At 42.4% G+C, this 21,447-nt stretch overlaps 1 long non-coding RNA gene across 1 annotated transcript; it reads left to right on the forward strand.

The window, feature by feature from the left end:
* The first annotated feature begins 9,559 nt into the window (after positions 1–9,559).
* Positions 9,560–20,226, forward strand: LOC125965243 (uncharacterized). The gene is made up of 4 exons (XR_007478900.1): positions 9,560–10,006; positions 15,564–15,586; positions 17,466–17,520; positions 20,079–20,226. It is a non-coding gene; the product is annotated as an uncharacterized LOC125965243 (long non-coding RNA).
* The last annotated feature ends 1,221 nt before the right edge of the window (positions 20,227–21,447 follow it).

A 21,447-nucleotide genomic window follows, 5' to 3' on the forward strand; every position in this document is an offset into this window, starting at 1 on the left:
AAAGACCTAAATGTAAGGCCGTACACTATAAAACTCTTAGAGGAAAACAGAGAGAGAACACTCTTTGACATAAATAGCAGCAATATCTTTTTTGATCCACCTCCTAGAGTAATGGAAATAAAAACAAAAATAAACAAACAGATCTAATTAAACTTCAAAGCTTCTGCACAGCAACAGAAACCATAAAAAAAAAAAAACGAAAAGACAACCCACAGAATGGGAGAAAATATCTGCAAATGAAGCGACCCACAAGGGCTTAATCTCTAAAATATACAAACAGCTCAAGCAGCTCTATGTCAAAAAGACAAACAACACACTCAAAAAATGGGCAGAAGATCTAAATAGACATTTCTCCAAAGACTACAGATGGCCAAAAATCACATGAAAAGATGCTCAACATCACTAATTATCAGAGAAATGCAAATCAAAACTATAATGAGGTATCACTGCATACCAGCCAGAATGGCCATTATCAAAAAGTCTACAAACAATAAATACTGGAGAGGGTGTGGAGAAAAGGGAACCCTCCTACACTGTTGGTGGGAATGTAAATTGGTAAACCACGATGGAGAACAGTATGGAGGTTCCTTAAAAAACTAAAGATAGAACAACCATATGATCCAGCAATCCCACTCCTGGGCATATATCCAGAGAAAACCATAATCTGAAAAGATACATGCACCCCAATGTTCACAGCAGCACTATTTACAATAGCCAAGACATGGAAGCAACCTAAATGTCCATCAACAGAGGAATGGATAAAGAAGATGTGGTACATATATACAATGGAATATTACTCAGCCATCAAAAAGAATGAAATAATGCCATCTGCAGCAACAATGGATGGACCTAAAGATGACCATACTAAGTGAAGTAAGTCAGGCAGAGAAAGACAAATATCATATGATATTACTCATATGTGGAATCTAATTTTTAAAATAATACAAATGAACTTATTTACAAAACAGAAACAGACTTACAAATATTGAAAACAAATTTATGGTTACCAAAGGAGAAATGTGGCATGGAGGACCTTGGGATGAACATACACACACTACTATGTATAAGACAGATAACCAACAAGTACCTACTATGCAGCACAGGGAACTCTATTCAACATTCTGTGATAACCTATATGAGAAAAGAATCTAAAAAAGAATGAATATATGTATATGTATAACTGAATCACTTTACTGTACAGCAGAAACTAACAGAACACTGTAAATCAAGTATACGCCAATAAAATTAAAATAAAAAATAAAAATAAATAAAAGGTGAGAGTATATGTAAAATCTAAAAAGAAATTTAAAAAAAAAAGACTAAGATCCCACAAGCCACGCAGTGCAGCCAAAAAAAAAAAAAAAAAAAGAAGAAGAAGAAAAAACCTGAACTCATCGATAGAAAGAACAGACTGGTGGTAGTCAGAGGCAGGGGGTAAGGGGTGAGTAAAATGGGTGAAGATAGGGACTTCCCTGGTGGCACAGTGGTTAAGACTCCATGCTCCCAATGCAGGGGGCCTGGGTTCGATCCCTGGCCGGGGAACTAGATCCCACATGCATGCTGCAACCAAGACCCGGTGCAACCAAATAAATTAAAAAAAAAAAAAAAAAATGGGTGAAGATGGTCAAAAGGTACAGACTTCCACTTATAAGATAAACAAATCATGAGGATTTAATGTATTCACAGCATTACATAGTGACTACAGTTAATAATACTGTATTGGGGACTTCCTGGTGGCGCAGTGGTTAAGAATCCGCCTGCCAATGCAGGGGACACGGGTTTGAGCCCTGGTCCAGGAAGATCCCACGTGCCACGGAGCAACTAAGCCCGTGTGCCACAACTACTGAGCCTGCGCTCTAGAGACTGCGAGCCACAACTACTGAGCCTGTGAGCCACAACTACTGAAGCCTGCGTGCCTAGAGCCCGTGCTCCGCAACAAGAGAAGCCACCCAATGAGAAGCCTGCGCATCGCAACGAAGAGTAGCCCCCGCTCGCCACAACTAGAGAAAGCCCGCACGCAGCAACGAAGACCCAACGCAGCCAAAACTAAAATAACTTAAAAAAAAGTGGCATGGTGGTTGCAGGCATAATAGAGAAGAACAAATCTGACTCCACATTAGATCTGTTTCTTTTACTTTAACCTTTGTATTCTATTGCTTTTGCTTTGAGTTAAGAATGTTGCCTATTGTGTGGGCGGGGAGGGATAAATTGGGAGATTAGTGTTGATATATACACAGCTCTATATATAAAACAGATAAGTAATAAGAACCTACTGTATAGCACAGGGAACTCTACTCAATACTCTGTAATGACCTATATGGGAAAAGAATAAAAAAAAGAGCAGATATATGTATATGTATAACTGATTCACTTTGCTGTACAGCAGAAGCTAACACAACATTGTAAATCAACTATATTCCAATAAAAATTAATTTAAAAAAATAGGGCTTCCCTGGTGGCGCAGTGGTTGAGAGTCCGCCTGCCGATGCAGGGGACATGGGTTCGTGCCCCGGTCCGGGAGGATCCCACATGCCGCAGAGTGGTTGGGCCCGTGAGCCATGGCCCCTGAGCCTGCATGTCCGGAGCGTGTGCTCCGCAACGGGAGAGGCCGCAACAGTGAGAGGCCCACGTACCGGCGGGGTGGGGGGTGGGGGGGGTGGAGAATGCTGCCTATAGTCTGAAATATACATGATAGTCCATTCTCAAGGCTCTGACCTTTAAAGGTATAACACTTTTCCCTTCATATAGAGATAAAAAGTTGCAGAACAGAGAATAATATTTGTCTTGTTGGAGGTTTACAGGAACATCATGACCTGACTGACCTATGTAGACAGATGCAAGAACAAAGGATTCCTAGTCTCTGGACGTCATGACTGTTCACTAGTGGCTCCGCAGCACTGAGCACAGTGGCCAGGCATCAGCTGATATTCAATAAATATTTGTTGAATGAACGAATGAGAGACCAAAATACTGGACACGTGTGGTATCTGTACTGTTCAGGGAAGGGCAGAGGACTTGGATCTGGGATCTAGCTCATTGATTCCTCATTGTGTGCTCTGACCTTGGCCAAGACACTTCACCTCTGAACCTCAGTTTCTCTATGTGTAAAGTAGGGGCTGTCTGCCCCACAGGGTTCTTGTCAAGGTCAAATGAAATACATGTGATAAGGGTCCAGTTACTGTCCCAGGGAGCTGCACAGTGACCCAGAAGCTTTGGCCGAAGCATACAGGAAGCAAGGAGGCTTCGACTGAGACATCTGGACTAACAAGGTTCTAATCCAGTTCCAAGTCCACCATCAGTCCCCAGGTGACCTTGGATCTGTATTAGTTTCTTATGGCTGCTATAACAAACTACCGAAAACTTTGTGGCTGAAAACAACACGGATTTATTCTCTTACAGTTCTGGAGGTCAGAAGTCTAAAATCAAGGTTTCAACAGGACTGCATTCCTTCTGAAGGCTTCAGGAAAGATCCATTTCCATGTCTTTTCCAGCCTCCAGAGACCACCTGTATGCCTGTGCTGTGGGCCCCTTCCTCGTATCACTCCAACCTCTTACTTCCACCCTTATAACTTCTACTGGACTCTCTGATCTCCTGCCTTCCTCTTATAAGGATCCTTGTGATGATATCGGCCCATTCAGATAATCCAGAATAATCTCCCTATCTCAAGATCTGTACCTTAATCACATCTGCAAAGTCCCTTTTGCCATACAAAGTAACATTCACAGGTTCTGGGGATTAGGACATGGGCACTAGTACCATCCTTCTCCCACTTGGGCATCAATCTCTTCTTCCAGAAGATAATAGCCTCAGTCTGCCCTGCCCTCCCTCCCTCCAGCCTCCCCCTGGAGGAGGGCTCTCATGGAGCCAGGAATGTTGGATGGAGACCAGGGAGTGAGTTCCAGACTGCTTCACCACCCCAGCTCACAAATTGCCCCAATCTTGTCACGGGTAGTTACAGCCCCAGGACCTAACTGCCCCCTAACCTGTGCTCTGCCCTTCCCTTCCATTTCCTGGGCTTTTCCAGGCAGGCCAGCCTCCTCCCACCCCAATGACAACCAACCTTTCACAAAAAAACACCCTTTATTACTAAATTGCAAACATTTACTGTCTCACACTATCCCTGCCTGCACCCCCTACCCTGCACTCCAGGAACCTTAATCCAAATATTTCTCCCACATCCAATCCTCACTCACAGCCCCTTATGGAAGTCACACTTCATTTTACATTTCTATTTTACAGGTAGAGATATTGAGGCTCTACCCCTTCCTCCTCACTCCAGCTCCCGGATCTCCTCTGCCACTGTCCTTTCTGCTCTCAGCCTCCAGGGCCAGGGCAGTTTCACCAAGATGCACTGAATCCAAACTGGTGACAGTCTCAAATTAATCAGAGGGGGCCCAGCGATCATCCCAGCCCCTACTCGGCATTCACCATTCATTTAGACTACAAATATTTCCTGAGCACTGACTAGATACTTGGTACTGTTTTAAGTTGGGAACAAAACTGACACAATTCCTTGCTCTCATATGGTTCACTTTGTAGTGGTGGGAGACCATCCCATAAACAGGCAGTAATATCAGATGGTGATAAATGTGCTGAAAAAGAATAAAGCCAGGGAAGGCAACGGAGCACACAGGGGTGAGGATGGCAACCATATTCGAGAGAAGGTGGTCAGGAAAAGGTTCGCTAATAAGCAGACATTTAAACAGATTTCCAAAGGAAGGAGGCAGAGAGCAATATGGAAGTGGTGGAATATTCCAGGCTGGAAATAGCATCACTTCCAGCAGCTGCTACCCAGATTTCCTGCTGCAGTACCAGCCAGCACCTTTCCCATCTTCTGTCTCAGAAAATGGTGCCAACATCTCCCAGTCCATAAGCCAGAAACCTGAGACTCATTTTTGTCCCTGACCTCTCCCTCTCTCCCTACACCCCAAAAGTCCCCAGGCCCTAGAGATTTTATTCACTAAGTATCTCATGAATCCACTACTTCCCTCAATTCCAAAATTCTTTTTTCCCCATCCCCCTCCAGCCCTACTCCACTCATAGCCTTCCTCATCTCAGCAAATGGCCACACACTCTTCCGATTTCTCAGCCCAAGAACCCTTGGAGTCATCCTAATTCCTCCCTTTCTCCCACCCAGTATCCAATCCATCAGCAAATCTCACTAGCACTCCCTTCAAACTACATCCAGATTCCCACCCTTTCACCGCCCCCTCTGCCACCGCTTACCCCCTGCTTCAAGTCATGGTTGCCTTGAGCTTGTGCTGTTCAAAATAGACCTTCATGTTCTTTGCTTGCTTTCCCTTGTCCCTAGAATCTGTTCCTAGATCAGATGCTGAACTGGAAAAAAAAAAAAAAAAAAAGTTTCCATTGCATTCAGAGTAAAATCCCAAATCCGTACCCAGTCTGACTAATGCGGCCTTCTAGATTCTGGTCCAGACCACACACTCCTATACCGTGTGCCCTGCTCCCTGCTCACCAGTCCCACTGGCTTCCTCGCTGTTTGTTCTTAGAAGGCACTGAGTATATTCCTGCCTCAGGGCCTTTGGACTTACTGTTCCCTCTGACTGGAATACTTCTCCCTTGTAGTATAAACTGACTGTTAGGTTCTTTTTCTTTTGTAATGAAAGTGCCTGTCTTAAGCTTTGATTACTGAGGCAGCCACATCAAAGGATATCTTGAATGAACAAATCACTAGATAAAGAGTCAGCCTGCCTCCTGGAACTGAGGCTCCTTTGTTTTAGAGGTATTGGTTGATCTCAGTAACTGACCATTTGGGCCACTTGGTGTTTTTTTTTTTTTTTTAACATCATTATTGGAGTATAATTGCTTTACAATGGTGTGTTAGTTTCTGCTTTATAACAAAGTGAATCAGTTATACATATACATATGTCCCCATATCTCTTCCCTCTTGCCTCTCCCTCCCTCCCACCCTCCCTATACCATCCCTCTAGGTGGTCACAAAGCACCGTGCTGATTTCCCTGTGCTATGTGGCTGCTTCCCAGTAGCTATCTAGTTTATGTTTGGTAGTGTATATATGTTCATGCCACTCTCTCACTTTGTCACAGCTTACCCTTCCCCCTCCCCATATCCTCAAGTCCATTCTCTAGTAGGTCTATGTCTTTACTCCCGTCTTACCCCTAGGTTCTTCATGACATTTTTTTTTTTTTTTAGATTCCATATATATGTGTTAGCATACAGTATTTGTCTTTCTCTTTCTGACTTCACTCTGTATGACAGACTCTAGGTCCATCCACCTCACTACAAATAATTCAATTTCGTTTCTTTTTATGGCTGGGCCACTTGTTTTTTCCCTTCCCACACTTTAAATTCCTGCTCATATGGTTTTTTTTTGTTTTTTTAATACATTTATTTATTTATTTATGGCTGTGTTGGGTCTTCGTTGCTGCGCGCGGGCTTTCTCTAGTTGCAGCAAACGGGGCCTACTTTTCGTCGTGGTGCACCGGCTTCTCATTGTGGTGGCTTCTCTTGTTGCGGAGCATGGGCTGTAGGTGCACGGGCTTCAGTAATTGTGGCACGCAGGCTCAGTAGTTGTGGCGCATGGGCCTAGTCGCTCCGTGACATGTGGAATTTTCCTGGACCAGGGCTCGAACCCTTGTCCCCTGCGTTGGGAGGCGGATTCTTAACCACTGTGCCTCCAGGGAAGCCCATCAAATATTTTAAATTCATCAATGAAGAGAGACTGAAACCCTAGGTCCCCATCCTCAACGCCAATAAAAGCAGAACCCCAAGCCCACACATTCTTTCTTCCTCTCTCTATGGCAACCTTGCTCTATGGCCACAGGTACGCTGTGTAATTTCCGGGTCCTGTAAATGAACCTTTATTCTTTCAAAGTTTCCTGATGCTTATTGCTGCAAGATATCTTGCAATCATAATAAGAACTTTAAGGGCCAGTCCAGCCATAACATTGCTTTTTGACAGGCAGAGACAGGCACAAAACAATTGGCATAGTGGGCAGGATTGCATGATTGCCCTTGCAATTAAACAAGGGGAATGCCCTTTTTACCTGTAACTTGCTTACTAACCACCTAACTCGGGTGGGTAACACCATCTGAGGAAGCAGCACCCCTTGCTGGGGGCCTGTTGCGCTACCATGTGCTTTCACATGATTCTCAGTGGTGTGTTGCCTGTGGTATCCAACCCAAAAGGTCACAGCTGCTATAATAATCCAAGGATCTCCCCAGAGTGGTGTGATAAAGACTAAATGGTCTAATGAGAAGAGTAGGCCACTAATTATAAAGGGCTTAATTGACTATTGCCTAAGGGTCCTCCATGCCTCAAGGCCAAGGAGAGCTAAGGAGCCTTGAATTGCAAGGCTATTGTCACTACTCAAGGAGAGGCTAAAGGTATGAGAAAAACATTCCCTTAGGGGAAGAGGATAGGAGATCTCTTACTGCTACCACTGTCAGTAGGTTGTGCTAGGTAGGACTATGTGTCCTAACCAAGAAGAATGAAATAGCCTTGCAGCCAGAAACCAGTGGCAACACCAGAGGGGAAATATGACAGAGGCTTACAGTCTCTGTGTCACCACTTCACTCACTACTTGGTCCCCTGAACTGATGGAATATTATGGATCCAATCCCTGGTGTGATGTTGCAACTGAGCAGGACCCTGTGGGGCTCCTGGGCATGGAAGCCTTTCTGTCCCCCGTTTCTTATTTGTAGGGAACAGACTCCAGCATCCATGACCTTCCCTGAGTTCCAAAAGGGAGATTCAAACAGTGGCTAATCAAGGGAGAAGCAGCCAAGAAGCCACCTGAGGCGAGATTAAAGGGACCAGAGAAACTCATCAAGATTAGGAGACAGTGGTTAAGCGCAGTGGTTAAGGATCCGCCTGCCAATGCAGGGGACACAGGTTGGAGCCCTGGTCCAGGAAGATCCCACACGCCGCAGAGCAACTAAGCCCATGCGCCACAACTACTGAGCCTGCACTCTAGATCCCGCGAGCCACAAGTACTGAGCCTGCGCTCTAGAGCCCGCAAGCCACAACTACTGAAGCCCGTGCACCTAGAGCCCGTGCTCCGCAACAAGAGAAGCCACTGCAATGAGAAGCCAGCGCACCGCAACAAAGAGTAGCCCCCTCTCGCTGCAACTAGAGAAAGCCATGTGCAGCAACAAAGATCCAACTCAGCCAAAAATAAAACAAACAAAACAAAATAAATAAAACAAAAATAAAACAAACAAAAAAAGATTGAGACCACCTGAGATGAGATTAAAGGAGTGCAGGCTCTGCACCCACCCTAATCTTATCAGCAACTCCACGCTTGAACTGTTGCTATAAAACTCCTCATCAAATCCTCCCGGGTTAGGGACGTACAGTTTTTCAGGGCAGGAGCCCACTGTGTACTCTTTGCCTGGCAAAGCAATAAAGCTATTCTTTTCTACTTCCTTTAAAACTGTTGTCTCCGAGAGATTTGATTTGGCACAGGTGCACAGAGGCTGACCTTTTGGCATCAGTGTTACTAAAAAAATTAATAGACAAATATAAATGTCCTAAACATCTGGTGCCAATGTCTCCTAAGAACCCTGACGGGGTACACCATCTCCTTGACAAATGCAAAACCCCACAGATGCTTCCTGGGTGTTATTTATTTATTTGAATATTTATTTATTTATTTGGCTGTGCTGGGTCTTGGTTGTGGCATGCGGGATCTTTTAGTTGCAGCATGCAGGATCTTTAGTTGCAGGCATGTGGGATCTAGTTCCCTGACCAGGGATCGAACCCGGGCCCCCTGAATTGGGAGCGTGGCGTCTTAACCGCTGGACCACCAGGGAAGTGCCTCCTGGGTGTTATTTAAAGCCATGCATACCAACATGCCAAAACTCTGGAATTACACTCCAGGGGAAAAATTACACTTTTCCCAAAGACTATATGCATATCTCCCGTTAGTGGAGGCAGACCCAATCCTGGCGAGGTCTCTTGGGATACCCCGTGGAAAGGAAAGCAGCCACCCACAAAGAGGGCTCACAGTGACATCATCCAAAAATTTCTGGTAACAGCACACAAGATAAAGGTAACAGGATAAAAACAGGAAGTGGAAACTGAGATCAAAAACTGTACCTTAACTGAAACTAAAATATTATTTAGATTTTATGCATGGGGAAAGAGAGAGGGAAACTAATTGGCTATTGTGGATTTCTTGGATTTTCTTGTTTGGTTGGAACAAGACAGTCTCTGAAGTGATATTTACAGCTGCCAAAATGTGTCAACTGGCTGGTATCTCTAAAGACACTAAAATCCATAACTTTCTTAAAGATTCATTTGAGCTCATTTCCTCTGAGATATTACAGATCCCGAGGCCCCTGGACTTTCCCCTGTATGGGGCAGAATTAGAAGTATGAGTCATGGGTGTCCCTGCCCCCAAGGGAAAAGGTGACAAGGTTACCAATCTCTTGTGAGGAGGAAGAGGGAAATGGGAAGGCAAAGGCCCTTAGAGCCACTGATATTCGTACCAGGGGACTTCCTCTCCTCACTTGGATGTTTAGTGCCTGGCACCATGACCATTCTTCCATCACAGTGACTACTGGTAAGGCTCACAATGAATGGAAAACATTAAGATGAAGCCCGTATCCTGCTGCGCAAAATTGGCATGGTTCAATAGGTTTATCATTTCTGTGACCACAGTGATCCAATATCACTGTGCCAGTGACCCAATACACTATGCCAATCACCACAGTGATCCACCCCTTTTCATTTTCAACCCTGAAAAAGCCCACTCTGACCTGGAGTCCAGAGGATTATTTTTAGAAGGTACTCCCCTAATTACAGGGCAGCACTACTACATTTTATTGGGACCGCCAAAACCATCCAAAAGGCACTAAAACTCCAAGAAGAAAACTTAGATTCTTTCTCTGTCCCTTGAAGATGTAAATCTTAAAATGTCTTTGAACTATAAACACCCCAGGAGATTACTTGTCAAGGACAAATACAAATCTTAAAAGTCTTCTCCACAAATATTAGTAAGAAGCTTTAGCCATTGGAGCAGGTAACCTTAAATTGTTCCATCTGCCAACTTGGATTCAACTGTTATTATAAACTAATGAGTTTTATATTGTTGTATGTGATTCATAGCTAACATTTTGGAACAGAAGCTATAGAGTGTCTGTGTCTGTCTGCCCATTTATGTATATCTATGCATGCACATTATATATATGTGATTTTTTTCTTTCTCTACCTCTGGATGGAAATGCTAAAATTAATTTCTAAAAGAGATCTTATTTAATTGGTTTAAAAATAAATAGTTATCAATTAAGTATTCCTAAAACTCAGAAATACAGTAACTAACTCAAATGTTTTTTGAGTTCACATGATCCGGGGTAATCGCTGGTAAATAAAAACTGGTTAAATTAAAATAGGTATGTCTTTAGAGTTACCAGCATTAAATAAAATGCAGACTGGGACCTCCCTGGTGGTCCAGTGGTTAAGACTCCACACTTCCACTGCAGGGCGTGCGGGTTCGATCCCTGGTTGGGGAACTAAGATCCCACATGACACATGGCCAATAAATAAATAAATAAATAAATAAAATGCAGATAAACAACTTTTATTTCTCCCTGGGCTTACTAGTCAAATAAATTCATGATATCTCCATTACAAAATTTGTCAGCAAGAAAGGTAGTTTTGGATGATGGCTGACTTGTTTCTAATGAACTTTTTGTGGGTAGTCTAAACATAATTGTTGGGAGATAGATAAATGTAAGTGGGAGAAGAGTTTTTAGGTGAACTTTACTGCAATAATTATGTGTTATGGTATGTCTACTTAAGAATAGTTTCCCAAATCTTTGGTAACTCCCACCCTGAAAATTTTGCTAAGTTAAATTAAATGATGGGAATTCATTTAATGTCCAGATCATTTCCAAATATGATAAAATACTGAAATAGGAATTGCTCAACAAGTCTAAGTTTACCTAATTTTGACCTCCTATTACAGAGGAAACGGTATTTTCTTCTATTAGGAAGCATGTCCTGTGCCACGTTGAAAAACTATACTATGAAGAAATGTATGTTTCTAGAAATTATGAAATGTATTCATAAATTTGCCAATGTAAAGAATGCTGATTTAACAGTTCAGTTCACAAGTGCTTACTTTTTTTTTTTTTTTTTTGGCCGCACCGCACAGCTTGAGGGATCACAGTTCCCAAACCAAGGACTCGACCCGGGCCACAGCAGTCAAAGTGCCAAATCCTAACCACTAGACCACCAGGGAACTCCCCACACATGTGCTTACTTCTTAGTGTTCATTCGAAATTAAGGTTCCTAAAGGTTAAGAATTCTAATTAATATACATAATTAAAGCTACTAGAAATAATAAGGTAAACAACTCTGTATGCAAGGAAAGTAGGATTTTTATTTTTGGCTTAGAGAAGGTATGAGGTATGGAGATGCACTTTTGTTAAGGGAAAAGAAAGTAAATTTTTCCTAAAGTAAAACTGGTTATTTCAGAATGGGAAAGAGGAAAATAAAGGATGAAGTGGTATAGAAAGTTGGGAAGAAAGAGAAAGGAACAGAGAAATTTACCTTGTGGGGTCAAGTTGGCTAAAATGGAATTGTTACTATAAGGGTTTTTTTTTAAACATAGGCTTTAGCATCAGTAGTATGCTTATGTATTTTCTTTCATCTGCTAAAAGGACAAAGTTATCTTGGAGCATTGATGTACTCCTCGTAAGAGATTACAAAAGGTTTTTCTTTACCTTTTAAGTAATCTGGCTAGGAATCAAAGATGTTGTGTTTTACCAAAATAATTTCCTCTGCTTCATGTTATCTTAATCAGGTGTTTGATTACTAAGAAAACTGAGTCTTCTGAATATTATGAGAACTCACAACTCTGGGGCCTTCTGTATTTGCCTTTTAAATCTTTTGTCACTTTGGTTAAGTAGATAATTAAGTATTTTTTCATAATGATCTGTGATGTTATTTAGTTAAGTGTCCAAAACCTTTTGATATTTTGGACAAACTTCCCCAAATCAAATTCTAAGTGAAGTCTTTTTGACCTGGGAGTAACTTTGGGATCTTCTAGGGGTCTAAGGAAAACTGGATTCATAAAACTGCTAACAAAAGACCAAGGTCAAGAATTAATTACAGGGCTTCCCTGGTGGTGCAGTGGTTGAGAGTCCACCTGCCGATGCAGGGGACACGGGTTCGTGCCCCGGTCCAAGAAGATCCCGCATGCCGCGGAGTGGCTGGGCCCGTAAGCCATGGCCGCTGAGCCTGCGCGTCCGGAGCCTGTGCTCCGCAACAGGAGAGGCCACAACAGTGAGAGACCCGCGTACCGCAAAAAAAAAAAAAAAAAAAAAAGAATTAATTACATAGGGACTTCCCTGGTGGCACAGTGGTTAAGAATCCGCCTGCCAATGCAGGGAACACGGGTTCGAGCCCTGCTCTGGGAAGATCCTGCGGAGCAACTAAGCCTGTGCGCCACAACTACTGAGCCTGTGCTCTAGAGCCCGTGCTCCGCAACAAGAGAAGCCAACCCAATGAGAAGCCCGTGCACTGCAACGAAGAGTGGCCCCCACTCGCCACAACTAGAGAAAGCCTGCATACAGCAATGAAGACCCAATGCAGCCAAATAAATAAATTAATTAATTAAAAAAAGAATTAATTACATAGGATTGAATGAACTGCTGAGGATAATTATAATTTTTTAATGCCTTTTGCTTGAAGCACTGTTGGTTCTTTAATCTTTAGTTTTCCAGATTTAAGGAAACTTTTCCTCTTAAGCTATGACTTACAGTAATTTGGTAAAGTATATCTTTGTGAACAAAGATGAAACAATTACTTTTCCCTCCTACCTGATCCCTCCAGAATTTGGAAACTCCCATTGAGTATTCTTATTTTCATGGCCATATAGTTATTTGCATAAGGGCAACAAGAATCTGCTCTCCTTGTGACAGGACAAAATTGGAAATGTTGATTATATCACCAAGGTTTTTGACAGGAATATCATATTTGAGAGAGACATACACAGACTCAGGTATGGCCAGATGGCTTTAAGGAAATAAGTTGACTTTATAGAGTCAATAAACCCCTTGGAAAAATCACCCTGGTTCCTTGCTTACAGGGTTTCAGCAGCATTATGAGATCACTTACTGGAAGGCCCAAGAACCTCAGGATATTTAGGGAACCTCAAGAAGAGAGAGGAATTCACCCAATTCTACAGGTATTGCAGGCAAAGTCTGATGGTAAATTCTAGGCTTGGTTTCCTAGCCTCAAGAGGCATTTAAAAATTCAATCTGGAGATTCCTTATGAAAAGTTCCAGCAAGGCAGACTTAAAAGAGCCTATATGATCAATCACTATTCTTGCTGCACCTATGTAAATAATCAGGCCACGTTTAATGAGACTAGACTTATTTTGCAAACAAATTAGTCTTACTTTGATTATCTCTGATAGAAATGGGAGTGAGTATATAGAGAAAAAAATTATGTTTCAATGGAAAACTATTGTATACCTTGGAGACATCAGATTCTAGTCCTGTTAATCGTCTTTGGCATTTTGTTTTGTACCTGTCAACTGGACTGGATGCTGAATTCTTCTTGTTTCCTCCAATATCTGGCTACAACTCTCCAGACTAATGTTTCCAATTTTTCTCCTACCCTCTGACTTGGAATCATTAAGAACAAAAACCACCCTTTCCCCAAAGCTATGCAGGCTGAAGTGGGACAACTTGATGTAAACTTCAGAGAGATCTCCACGACAGCTCATGTATGGACAATCTTCATGACTGTTGCTATGTGGGCCACTAAGAAAAATCACCAGAGACATTCAAACTGCAAACCAGGAAAATCTATCAGATTGCCATTGTCTGCCCTCATTCCACCTGAAAATGCCTCAAGCCTGACGTCTAGAAATCTTCTTGACTGTTGCCTTCAGAACTCAGAAACTTGGATTATAATATGCTCCAGTCATGAACCTTTTTTGTTTGCTTGTTTCTTCTGTTTCCCTAGAAATGCCTCTTATTGAATACCTGATCCAAGGGAATTCCCTGACAGTCCAGTGGTTAGGACTTGGAGCTTCTACCACAGAGGGACTGGGTTCAACCCCTGGTCAGGGAACTAAGATCCCACAAGCGTCGAAGGCAAAAAAAGTTTAAACAATTAAATAAATAAATAAATACCTGATCCAAATACCTGCATCATGTAGGCCTAACTTGGGGAACCCACCTGCATCACTGCTTCCAAAAATGGGATATAACCCTTTAACTCACCTATTCTCAGGACTAAAAGACTGGTTCGATGAGATATAGAGCAATCTCCCAACTCAGGACAGGTTCAACACTACTTACACCAGATGGCCCAAGATGTTAAAGTATTCCACAATCTTACCAAATCTTTGAACAGATTGCCAGCGCCCCCCCTCCCCCGGAGATAACTGATCTACTTTCAAGACTGGACTTTTCAAGTTTGATACAATGGCTATGGACTGAATTTCAGACTATTGCCTGTATAATTATTATCAGATTTGCTACTATAACCCTATTTAGATGTGCAATTTCTGGTTACAATGTACCCTACCCCAACTTTTAGCCAATCAGGTACCCAGCCAGTTAATGTCCTCACCATTGATTCTGATGCTTCTGCATCACAGGGAAGATTGCATTGTAAACCCTGACAGGTTGTTGGATTTTTATGTTTTTTTATAATGCAAGTGCCTGACTTAAGTTTTGATTGCCTATGTATCCACTTCAAAGATGACTATCTTTTGGGCAGGGGAAGCAAATAATTTTAAATTTCCTTCCTTCCTTCCTTTCTTTCTTTCCAAATACACCACAGAATCACGCAATGCTGCTAGCATTGGATGCAATCCTGGGCCACAAGTCTGCACACTCTTTTGCAACTGGTTCTGTGATGGCTGAACCTTTCATCTCACCTCTACTGTTTACTATGATCCCAGTGTTATCTTCAAATTAAAGAAACATGCCATCTTTTCTCTGGTAAGACTTTTGTTGTCAAATTACCGCTGCTGGATGTACTTTCTTTCTGAGCTCTGGTTTGCCTTTCTTCTTTAAGTACTTTTTTTTTTTTTGGCCATGCCACGAGGCACGTGGGATCTTAGTTCCCCTACCAGGGATGGAACCCATGCCCCCTGCACTGTAAGTGCAGAGTCTTAACCACTGGACCACCAGGGAAGTCCGCTAGTTTGCCTTTCTTGACAGTGGCCCTCACCATATCACCCATACCAGCAGGAGGAAGTCTATTCAGTTGTCCCTTGATCCCCTTCACAGAGATGATAAAAAGATTTTGGCTCCTGTGTTCAAAGACGGCTATCTAGAATAAACACATTGCTAGCCACTAGATAAAAAGCCAGGCCGCCTCCCTGCATTGAGGTTCCTTTGTTTTAGCGATGTTGGTTGAATTTGATAACTGTTTGGGCCGCTTGTGTTTTCTCTTTCCATGCTTTAAATTTCTGTCCTTATGTTTTAAATTCACCAATAAAGAGTGAGCGCGCAAAAACCTTGGTCCCCACCCTTGACCCCAATAAAAGCAGAACCCCAGGCTCACACATGCTTTCTCTCTCTCTCCCCATGACCTCGCTGTGTGGCCCCAGGTGCTGTGTGACTTCCAGGTGCTGTAAGTAAAAAACCTTTGTTTTTTCAAAGTTTCCCAATGGTTGTTGCTGAAGGGTGTCTTGCAATCACGACGGCCAATCCAACCACATCATTGCTTGATAGGCTGAGACCGGCACAAAACACCCCACCATATCCACAGGGCTCTCCTTTCCTCATTTCACTGTGGTCTCTGCCCAAATATCACCTCCCCTTTCCCTGCTTTAATTTTTTTCATAGCACCATCACCAACTATCTGTTTTCTCTCCCCTCCTCTCCTCCTATTAGAATGTCAGCTTCATGAGAGCAGGGATTTTGTCTGGTTCACTGTTGTAGCCCCAACACCTAGAACAGCCCAGCACATAGCAGTCACTTGATTAATCTAGAATGATTTGTTGAATAAATCCCCACTGCCACCCTGCTGGTCCGAGGCACCATCACCCCAGCCCTGGACTCCTGAAGCAGCTCCCTAACTAGTCCACCTGGCTCACCCCCATGCCCACACTCAACCCCTTCTGCAAACACCAGCCAAGGGGATATTTCAGAACTGCCAACTGAATTCACTCCCCAGCTTAAACTCTGCAATGATCAAATAATTTGATAATTCCTCCAATTGATGAGATTTTGTGGAAATAGTCACTCTTACTGGTATGAGTGCACACCGGAGGGCAATGTGATAATATTTCTCAAAGTAAATAATGTATGTACCTTTTGTCCCAACAATTCCATATCTAGGAATTTATCCTCTAAGTAGGTTCTTTTTTTTCTTCATTGTTTTATAGAATTTAAAGAAATCTGTAAATTGTGGTAAAATATACGTAACAAAAAATTTACCATTTCAGCCATATTCATGTGTACAGTTCAGCTTCATTAAGTACATTCATATTTCTGTGAAACAACCACTACCATCCACCTACAGAACCTTTTCATCTTCTCAAACTGGAACTCCATGCCCATTCCCCTCTCCCCAGCCTTCTGCCAACTACCATTCTACTTCCTGTCTCTATGAATTTGACTACTCCAGGTACCTCATATGAGTGGAGCCATACAGTATGTGTCCTTTTACAACTGCCTTATCTCACTTAGTATAATGTCTTCAAGTTTCTTCCATGTTGTAGCATGTGTCAGAATTTTCTTCCTTTCTAAGGGTGAATTCCATTTTTTAATTCCATTGTGTGTATAGACCACATTTTGTTTATTCATCTGCTGATGGACCCTTGGGTTGCTTCCACCTCTTGGCTATTGTGGAATAGTGCTGCCATGAAAATGAGTAAACAAATATCTATTTGAGTTCCTGCCTTCAATTCTTGAAGAAATAGAATTGCTGGATCATATGGTACTATATTTAATTTTTTAAGGAACCACCATACTGTTTTCACAGTAGCTGCACCATTTTGAATTCCCACTCCTCTACATAGATTCTTACGTACAAGGATGGATAGATATGCAAGGACACTCACTACAGCACTGACTGAAGTAGTAGAAGCCACTTAAAGTCAATAAAGTTATTTACGTTAATAGAATCACATAGCTCTATATACACTGATAAGGAACCATCTGTAGCACATCCTGTTAAATGAACAAAGCAAAGTGCAAGGGAATTGGGGGTAACCTTACTTCTAGGGATTGTCGCCATGGTATCCTGTTGCAAGATTGGCCCATCCACTCTCCACAGTAGCCTGGTCTCCCTAGGGGCTGAGTACACCTAGATGCCGGACTCAGGGCTGACCATCTGTTCTTGGATGTGATGAAAAGGCATTCTGTTCCTGTCATAATCTTTGATCATCTGCGATAGAAAGCCTTTGAGAGCAGTCATGCATAATGTGGGCTCCAGGTCAAAGCAAAAGGTAAAAAAACAATAGCTATAGTTTTAGGTGTCACAAATCACTGTACCTTTCATCTAGGGGCTGCTGAGAACCAAGGACGTTGATTAAAGACATTCAGGAGAATTGGATGAAGGTTGGTCTTGGCACTCACCAGGGACTATAGTAGAGTATTTAGCACCACTGGCAAATCAGGCAGACCTGGCCTTGGCCATGATCATAGAAGCTGGGATTGGAGGGTGTGAATTTCAAAGAAGGTATGATTCTACAGGCCCACTGGTTGAGGACACACCACCCTCTCTTTGGACCCTGTGGGTGGGGTGGGGTAGGTCTTAACACTGTTTGTAAAAGTACAGAGATGGGAATAATATGACTTTGGTTACTGGAATAATTATGGTGGTGGTGGGGGGGAAAGACCCCAGATCTGTGATCAGCCTCCATAGAAATATTTGCTCAGAAACATTGTCAGGATTGAGGAAGCCCTGAGGAGCCAGTATTATCTATGAAATCTTCTGTTCACTACTTCACAAGGACAAATCATAAAGTAATTGAGGCAGTGCTGATTTCTTGAATAATTCTTCAGTCCACTGTCTTAAAAGCATTGTGCAGAATATTCAAAGAGGATAAACAGAAATGTGAATTTCATAACTACTAAGATTTGTAACTGGCTGGATTTAAAGATTAGTGTGATAATCTGGTTTTCCTCAGAATCTTATTTTAGTAAGAATAACTGGGGAATTCCCTGGTGGTCCAGTGGTTAGGACTCTGCAATTCCACTGCAGGGGGCATGGGTTCAATCCCTGGGCAGGGAGCTAAGACCCCACAAGCCCCACAGTGTGGCCAAAAAAAAATAAAATAAAATAACTGCTATGTGACTGTATTAGGGTTATAAGCCAAATTATTTGAGACCCTAAAAAAGGCAGTACTATCACAGTGTTACCAGTTAGCTATTGCTGCATAACAAACCATCTCATAACTACGTGGCTTATTGTTGCAGGCCAAACTGGATGTTAAAATAAGTGGATTAAAGTATGATGAAGATATTTACATTGTGTCAAAGTCTCTTCCCACCAAATACTGATTACTCACAAAGGGAAACTAATAACTATATGCTAGAAAAACCACCTTAACCAAATGATTACTAGCATCCTGTACAACATCATGTATCCCTTGATGTGATGCAGTGAGAAAAGGACATTACTCCTCTGATTTTCTTGCCAAAAATACATAATCTCTACCTAACTATGAGAAAATATCAGACAAACCTAAAGTGAGGGACATTCTATAAAATAACTGACCAGTACTCTTCAAAAGTGTCAGTCATAAAAGACAAAGACAGTTTGAGGAACTGTCATAGATTGGAGGAGAATAAAGAGACAGGACAATTAAATGCAATCTGGATTCACAGATTGACTGGATCCTGGACCAGAGAAGGGACATTGGTGCAAAAACTGGAAAAGATGAAATGAAGTTTATAAATGAATTAAGAGAATTGAATCAAAGCCAACTTCCTGATTTCTTATGATTGTACGCTGGTTATATTTCAACATTTGAGGAAACTGGATGAAAAGTATACGGGAACTGTACTACTTCTGCTATTTTTCTGTAAGTCAAAAATTACTACAAAATATAAAGATTAAAAAATAAAATACGCTTAGTGGTTTAAAATAATAGCTATTTTATAATATTTCAAGATTCTGTGAGTCAGGAATTTGGGCAAGACTCAGCAGGATAATCCTTCTGTTCCACGCTGCAGTGACTGGGGTCACTTGGTGATATTCAGCTTGTGTCTGAGTTGGTCCTGAGCATCCAAGATGATTTTATTCATGTGCTTGGCATGTGGGCAAGAATTGCTGGAAGGCAGGCCTCAACTGCGGCCCCCTCCTCTCTATGTAGTCCCTGGACTTCTCAATGTGGCCTCCCCTGCAGGGTAGTCAGTCTTCTTACATGGTGTCTCTGGGATCTAAGAGCTAGTATTCCAAAATACAGGAAGTAGAAGCTGCCAGTCCCTGTCTTGGTCAATTTGGGTTGCTGTAACAGAATACCATAGATTGGGGGGCTTAAACAACCAAAATTTATTTCTCACAGTTCTTATAACAGACAAGAACAAACCTGACTACCTGTCAGATCTCTTCCTTTAGCTCAAACCCTTGTGCTCTATTGCCCATGCTTACTCAAGCTGGCTCTGCACCTTTTGTAAAGAACGTTGCCTATAGCCTGAAATATACATGATAGCCCATTCTGGAGGCTCTGACCTTTAAAGGTATAACACTTTTCCCTTCGTATAGAGATAAAAAGTTGCAGAACAGGGACTTCCCTGGTGATCCAGCGGTTAAGACTCTGGCACTCCCAATGCAGGGGGGCCAGGTTTGATCCCGGGTCAGACCCCGGCTCAAGGAACTAGATCCCACAGGCCGCAACTCTAGATCCTGGGTGCCACAACAAAGATCTCACACATGGTGACGAAGATCCCACGTGCCGCAACTAAGACCCGGTGCAGCCAAATAAATATTAAAAAAAAAAAGTTGCAGAACAAAAAATAGCAATTGCCAGTTAGAACTTCACGCTTTCACTGCCAAGGGTGTGGGTTCAATCCCTGGTAGGGGAACTAACATCCTGCAAGCCACATGGTGTGGCAAAAAAATAAATAAATGAATTAACTTAGAAAAGAAAATAACCATTGCCTTGTTGCAGGTTTATAGGAACATTGTGACCAGGATTTGGACAGCTGCAAGAACTAGGGATCCCTGAACCAAGGAGTGTGCAACAACCAGCCACACCTCCTCCCCCTTTTAGTACAAAAGAAGCCTGAATTCAAATTCAGGTAAGATGGTTCTTTGGGACACTAGTCCACCATCTTAGCCTGCTGGTTTTCCATATAAAGTTGCTACTCCTTGCCCCCAAAACTCATCTCTCAATTTATTGTCCTGTCATGTGGCAAGCAGTACAAGCTTGGACTTGGTAACATTCTGAAGCCTGGGAGTCTGAGATCAGGGTGCCAGCACAGCCAGTTCTGGTGAGGACCATCTTCTGGGTTGCAGACTGCTGACTTCTTAATGTATCCAGACATGGTAGAGAGCAGAATGAGGCAAGTTCTCTCATGATTCTTATAAGGGCACTAATCCCATCTAATACTAATCACCTCCTCTAACCCTAATCACCTCCCAAAGGTCCCACCACCCAATACCATCACATGGAAGATAGACGGTTTCAACATACGAATTTTGGAGAGACACAAATATTCAGTCCATAACAGTCCCTTACAGCCTGGAGCTAGAAACTGGCAGAGTGTTACTTTCACCATATAATATTAGTCAGAGCAGTCACAGAGCCTGTCTACATTCAAGGGAAGGGGACACAGACCTCACTTCTCAATAGTCAAAGAATTTGTTCCTTTTTTTTAACCCATCACACATGGGAAAGAGATTAGATTAATCATAACCCTTGGTTCTTGGCATACGTTTTTTGGTTTTTTGGATGTGCCACGTGGCTTGTAAGATCTTAGTTCCCCAACCAGGGATCGAACCTGCACCGTTGGCAGTGAGAGTGCCAAGTCCTAACCACCGGACCACCAGGGAGTTTCTCCAGCATACTCTCATCATTGATGCAGGCATGGACTGCCTTTATATATTTATTTGTTTGTGTATTTGCTTAGCTTTTTTCAAAAAGGCAAAGGAAAGCTTATGTTTTTCCTTTTTGTGTCATTTATGATTTGTATACCTGCTTGATAATGTGACTAGAAAGAACTTCTAAGCTTATCTATGGTTGGAATGGGGTGACACGATACTCTTATTTCTAAAATATCATATTTCCCTTATTTGCATTATTTGGCAAAACTTAGCAGAACTAAAAAAATAACTGTACAGTCTAAGAGCTTTCTGGAGAGAGAGGCTCGAACTTCCCTGGCGGCCCAGTGGTTAAGACTCTGTGCTTTCACTGCAGGGCCCTGGGTTCGATCCCCGGTCAGGAAACAAAGATCCCACATGCCGCTCATGGTGCGGCCAAAAAAAAAAAAAAAAAAAGAGAGAGACAGGCTCTAAAGATTGTTCTAAAAAGTAAACAC

This window comes from Orcinus orca, chromosome 8, assembly GCF_937001465.1.
Source record: "Orcinus orca chromosome 8, mOrcOrc1.1, whole genome shotgun sequence".
In the NCBI taxonomy this organism is placed as follows: domain Eukaryota; kingdom Metazoa; phylum Chordata; class Mammalia; order Artiodactyla; family Delphinidae; genus Orcinus; species Orcinus orca.